This window comes from Chiloscyllium plagiosum, chromosome 26 (genome assembly GCF_004010195.1).
Source record: "Chiloscyllium plagiosum isolate BGI_BamShark_2017 chromosome 26, ASM401019v2, whole genome shotgun sequence".
In the NCBI taxonomy this organism is placed as follows: domain Eukaryota; kingdom Metazoa; phylum Chordata; class Chondrichthyes; order Orectolobiformes; family Hemiscylliidae; genus Chiloscyllium; species Chiloscyllium plagiosum.
Window position 1 is genome coordinate 1217085 of NC_057735.1, and position 6519 is coordinate 1223603.

A 6519-nucleotide genomic window follows, 5' to 3' on the forward strand; every position below is an offset into this window, starting at 1 on the left:
CTCACTCTCTCTGTGCCGGGCTCCCTCTCTGTGACGGGCTCATTCCCTCTGTGCCGGGCTCACTCTCTTTGTGCCGGGCTCCCTCTCTCAGTGCCGGGCTCACTCTCTCCGTGCCGGGCTCACTCCCTCCGTGCCGGGCTCACTCTCTCTCTGCCGGGCTCACTCTCTCTCTGTGCCGGGCTCACTCTCTCCGTGCTGGGCTCACTCTCTCTCTGTGCCGGGCTCCCTCTCCCTCTGTGCCGGGCTCCCTCTCTCTCTGTGCCGGGCTCATTCCCTCTGTGTTGGGCTCCCTCCCTCTGTGCTGGGCTCCCTCCTTCTGTGTCGGGCTCACTCCCTCTGTGCCGGGCTCCCTCTCTCCATACCGGGCTCCCTCTCTCTGTGCCGGGCTCACTCTCTCTGTGCCGGGCTCACTCCCTCTGTGCCGGGCTCACTCCCTCTGTGCCTGGCTCGCTCTCTCCGTGCCGGGCGTCCTCCCTCTGTGCCGGGCTCACTCCCTCTGTGTCGGGCTCCCTCCCTCTGTGCCTGGCTCCCTCTCTCTCCATGCCGGGTTCCCTCTCTCCGTACCGGGCTCCCTCTCTCTGTGCCGGGCTCATTCCCTCAGTGCCGTGCTCATTCTCTCTGTGCCGTGGCTCACTCTCTCTGTGCCGGGCTCCCTCTCTCTGTGCCGGACTCCCTCTCTCTCTGTGCCGGGCTCACTCCCTCTGTGCCGGGCTCCCTCTCTCTCTTTGCCGGGCTCCCTATCTCTGTGCCAGGTTCACTCTCTCTCTGTGCCGGGATCCCTCTCTCTCTTTGCCGGGCTCCCTCTCTGTGTGCCAGTCTCACTCTCTCTCTGTGTCGTGCTCCCTCTCTCTCCATGCCGGGCTCCCTCTCTCCGTACCGCGCTCCCTCTCTCTCTGTGCCGGGTTCATTCCCTCTGTGCCGGGGTCACTCCCTCTGTGCCGGGCTCATTCCCTCTGTGCCGGGCTGACTCACTCTGTGCCAGGCTCCCTCTCTCTGTGCCGGACTCCCTCTCTCTCTGTGCCGGGCTCACTCTCTCTGTGCCGGGCTCCCTCTCTCTGTGCCGGGCTCACTCTCTCTCTGTGCCGGGCTCACTCTCTCTCTGTGCCGGGATCCCTCTCCCTCTGTGCCGGGCTCACTCTCTCTGTGCCGGGCTCCCTCTCTCTGTGCCGGGCTCCCTCTCTCTCTGTGCCGGGCTCACTCTCTCTGTGCTGGGCTCACTCCCTCTGTGCCGGGCTCCCTCTCTCTCTTTGCCGGGCTCACTCTCTCTGTGCCAGGTTCACTCTCTCTCTGTGCCGGCCTCCCTCTCTCTCTGTGCCGGGCTCACTCCCTCTGTGCCGTGCTCCCTCTCTCTCCATGCCGGGCTCCCTCTCTCCGTACCGGGCTCCCTCTCTCTGTGCCGGGTTCATTCCCTCTGTGCCGGGCTCACTCCCTCTGTGCCGGGCTCATTCTCTCTGTGCCGGGCTGACTCTCTCTGTGCCAGGCTCCCTCTCTCTGTGCCGGGATCCCTCTCCCTCTGTGCCGGGATCCCTCTCTCTCTGTGCCGGGCTCCCTCTCTCTGTGCCGGGCTCACTCTCTCTCTGTGCTGGGCTCACCCTCTCCCTGTCGGGCTCACTCCCTCCGTGCCGGGCTCACTGTCTCCGTGCCAGGCTCCATCTCTCTCTGTGCCGGGCTCCCTCTCTCTCTGTGCCGGGCTCACTCTCTCTGTGCCGGGCTCACTCTCTCTCTGTGCTGGGCTCACTCTCTCCCTGTCGGGCTCACTCCCTCCGTGCCGGGCTCACTGTCTCCGTGCCAGGCTCCATCTCTCTCTGTGCCGGGCTCCCTCTCTCTCTGTGCCGGGCTCACTCTCTCTGTGCCGGGCTCACTCCCTCTGTGCCGGGCTCACTCCCTCTGTGCCGGGCTCACTCTCTCTGTGCCGGGCTCACTCTCTCTGTGCAGGGCTCACTCTCTCAATGCCGGGCTCTCTCTCTCTCTGTGCCCGGCTCCCTCTCTTTGTGCCGGGCTCCCTCTCTCAGTGCCGGGCTCACTCTCTCCGTGTCAGGCTCATTCCCTCTGTGCCGGGCTCACTCTCTCCGTGCCGGGCTCACTCCCTCCGTGCCGGCCTCCCTCTCTCTGTGCCAGGCTCACTCTCTCTGTGCCGGGCTCACTCTCTCTGTGCCGGGCTCACTCCCTCTCTGCCGGGCTCACTCTCTCCGTGCTGGGCTCACTCTCTCTCTGTGCCAGGCTCCCTCTCTCTGTGCCGGGATCCCTCTCCCTCTGTGCCGGGATCCCTCTCTCTCTGTGCCGGGCTTCCTCTCTCTGTGCCGGGCTCACTCTCTCTGTGCCGGGATCCCTCTCCCTCTGTGCCGGGATCCCTCTCTCTCTGTGCCGGGCTCACTCTCTCTGTGCCGGGCTCCCTCTCTCTCTGTGCCGGGCTCACTCTCTCTGTGTCGGGCTCCCTCTCTCTCTGTGCCGGGCTCACTCTCTCTGTGTTGGGCTCACTCCCTCCGTGCCGGGCTCACTCTCTCTGTGCCGGGCTCACTCCCTCTCTGCCGGGCTCACTCTCTCCGTGCTGGGCTCCCTCTCTCTCTGTGCCGGGCTCACTCCCTCTGTGCCGGGCTCACTCTCTCCGTGCCGGGATCACTCTCTCCGTGCCGGGCTCACTCCCTCTGTGCCGGGCTCACTCCCTCTGTGCCGGGCTCACTCTCTCTGTGCCGGGCTCACTGTCTGCATTGTGCTCGCTCTCCCCAAGGAGCTGTCTTCTGCTGTCACTGCATCATGTCCTCAGGAGGCCAGGCTTGCTCCCGCTCTGCCGAGGATACCGAAAGGCGCCGCCGTCAGCTGCTGCCGAAGCAGCCAAAAGGTACAGCCAGATCCACGCCTCAGGTGTTGCAGTCTCCCGGAACCTCCGTTCTTACCCGAGGCCTGAACCAGGGACTGAGCCGGCGGTGGGAACTCCTTCACTGAGGCTGGTGGGCACTCGAACCCATCTCCACTATCACTGCCTCCAGTCCACGCTGCTGCGTCTACCCATCACTGCCATGCCGTCACCGGCACCGAGCTCTTCACCAAGTGGTAAGTGAAATAAAATAAAAGATAAAAAAAGAGAGAACAGAAAGAGAAAATTAAAGGGGTGCAAAGAAAAGCAGACAGAGTGGCAGACTCCAGGCTCAGAAACCCGATTCCACCTTCATCTTCCCGGCAGCAGATTGGAGAGGTGAGGGAGAGGGAGCCCGTGGAGCACTCTGAGCAATCAGGTCCTTTCCTCAGAATGAGAACAATTTTGGAGAATTTTAAATTTGTGACATAACTTTCCCATCTCACTCACAGCTGAAACAAATGGCAGTTCAGCAAATCTAAGATGATGCTTATTCATTGTGAGAACCGTATTAAAAACAGAATATTAACCAAGACATAGAAGAGATACATTCCTAACATTGACAGTAGTTCCTGTCACTTTCTGTTAAAATAGGGATTAAAAGTTCCAAAATATGGACTTCAGTGTCTTTGTATATAAAATTACATATATATGTATCCTGTCTGTCTCCAAGTGTTGGTAATTATAATTCTTAAACTATTGATCACAAAATTTGAGTAGCCTCAAATTGACGTATTTATCCTAGTGTGTAATTATAGGACTAAATCCACATTCATATGGCTTATATTTTCATTACTTTCAGTGGAGTTTGGAGATTTGGACTGATCCAATAATACAGGGGCAACTTTATATATTTCTTCTGCCATTTCAGCTCTTTAACCTCAGTCACCACTGTGCCAAAATTAAATTGACCACCATAAATATACATTATGTACAGTGTGTGATTGACTGTAATGTAGCATTTTCTGCACCAGACTTGTAAGCCACTCTTAGACTTTTCAATTTTGTGCACTGTAAAGTCAGCTTGACAAAAGAAAACTTGTGTGGTAACCAAGACCTGGTGAGCCAAATACTCCACCTTCTTTATATGTTGAAGGAAAGACTGGAAATTGTCGAGCCCTTTCTCAAAACCTGGGCCAGCTCTCTCAGCACTGACAAGGAGGTCAAACACTGGACCAGCTGTGCTCGCTCAGTTTTCTCCAGACTCCAGCAGCAAGTGTTTGACAACAAAGATCTCCTTCCCAAGTCCTGCTTTCACAGCACTCAAAAAGAAAGTTCTTCAAAGACACTCTCATTCAAGTAAAGCATTCTACAACTCCCAGCTTCTTCTCACCTGAGTGGTACCTCAGGAGGTTCCGCAGGGTCGGAGTCAGAAAGGGGCAGCAGTTGGAGAGAAAATGACTGATAAATGAAGAAAGGCTTATATTTATATCATACTTTTCACATCCTCAAGATGGTCTCAATGCATTTTATACTCAATGGAGTAAAGTTTATATATTTTTAGAATTTGCTCAGCTTGTCCTTAGAATATTTTGCATTATTTTATACAATTTTCTTTTATGCAACTTCGGTCAGGACTAAAATATTTTTGACTGGAGGTTGGGGAGCGACCTTAGAGAGGATAGATAAGATGAATCGCTAAGGTCTTTTCCATAAGTCCATAAGATATTGGAGCATAAATTAGGCCATTCAGCCCATCAGGTCTGCTCCACCATGCAATCATAGCTGATACATTTCTCAACCCCATTCTCCTGCATTCTCCCTGTAACCCTTGATCTCGTTGATATTCAAGAACCTATCTATCTTCATCTTAAACATCTTCAATCCTGCTGTGGCAATGAATTCCATAGATTCCCCACTCTCTGGCTGTTCTAAAAGGTCTTCCCTTTATTCTAAGGCTGTGCCCTCGGGTTCTAGTCTGTCCTACCAATGGAAACATCTTCCCACCATCCTTTCTGTCCAGTCCATTCAGTATTCTGTATGTTTTAAATAGGTCTCCCTCATCCTTCTAAACTCCATTGAGTACAAACCCAGAGTCCTCAAATGTTCCTCATACGTTAAGCTTTTCATTCCTCAGACCATTCTCGTGAACTTCCTCTGAACACGCTCCAGAGTCAAAAGCTCTTTGCTTTTGCTCGAAACGTAGATTCTCCTGCTCCTCAGATGCTGCCTGACCGGCTGTGCTTTTCCAGTGCCACACTTTTTGACTCTGATATCCAGCATCTGCAGTCCTCACTTTCTCCTCCATGGCCAGTACATCCTTCCTGAAATATGGGGCCCAAAACTGGGCACAATATCCAAGTGTGGCCTGACCAGAGCGTTTTAGAGCCTCAGAAGTACATCCCTGCTTTTACATTCAAGTCCTCTCAAAATAAATTCCATCATTGCACTTGCCTTCCTAAATACTGACTCAACCTGCAAGTTTACCTTGAGAGAATCCTGGACTAGAACTCTCAAGTCTCTTTGCATTTTTCCCCAGGTTGGGCAAGTTCAATAGTAGGGGGCATAATTTTAAGGTGAGAGGGAAAAGTTTTATAAAGGGCATGAAGGGCAATGTTTCTACACAGTGAGTGGTTTGTGTGTGGAATGAACTGCCAGAGGAAGAGGTGAATACAGGTACAGTTACAACGTTTAACAGACATTTGGATAAGTTCATGAATAGGAAAGGTTTGGAGGGATATTGGCCAAATGCATGCAAGTGGGACTAGTTTAGTCTGGGAACATGGTTGTCGTGGACGAGTTGGACCGAAGGGTCTGTTTCTATGATGCATGACTCTATGAGTACTCTTGAAACATCATCATTATTGTAATGTAGAAAACACAGCAGCCAATCTGCACACAGCAAGTTAACTCAAACAATGACAACATTTCTCCTTATCTCAGTTCTAATGAGTCATCCCTTCACGTTGAAGCTGTGCCCTCATGTCCTCGTCTGATAATCCAGCTCAGTACCCTTTTCTTGCTTTCACCCCACATCCCTCGATCCATTCATCCCTTAGATCCATTAAAATGACATCTGACTCCTTCTTGAAAACATTCAAGGTTTTGGTCTCAACCGAATTCCACAGGTTCGATACTCACCGAGTGAAGACAATCTTAAATGGCCCATCCCATATCCTTAGACAGTGATCCCAGCTCTCCCAACTCCATCATTGGGAACATCCTTTATGTATTTACACCATTACCCACGTATCTGTTAGAATATTATATATCTCTAAGAGATCCCCCTCACTCTTCTAAGGTCTCGTATCTCGATAGACATCAGTCTTGCCTTCCCAGGAATCAGACTGGTCATTCTTTATTGCACTCTCTGTGATCAAAGGCATATGTTTTATTCATCAACATTCCAAAATGTGTTGAGAAATACACACATTCATGCTCAGCTTTGGAGAAAGTTTCCCACCCAACAGGAGTATCCAGCACAGAAATCTGCCCAGCAACAGGGTAATGAGATCAATGGGCGGGCCTGAAGTGGAGTGGGCGGAGATTGAAGCGGAGCGGGCGGGGTCAGGACTGGGAGGGGGTGGAGCTATGATGCGAGCGGGCGGGGTCGGAAGTGGAAGGGGTGGCTCAGGAGCGTAGTGGGCGGGACAGAACGTGGAGAGAGCGGGATCGTGGTGGGATGGCTTCATGCAGAGTGGGCGGGGTCTGTTGTGGAGGGGGCG

General features: G+C 53.3%; 1 protein-coding gene across 1 annotated transcript in view; it reads left to right on the forward strand.

The window, feature by feature from the left end:
- The window catches only part of mdfi (MyoD family inhibitor), a 116155-nt gene that overhangs the window by 96476 nt on the left and 13160 nt on the right, over positions 1 to 6519 (forward strand). The gene's annotated exons all lie outside the window — the stretch shown is intronic.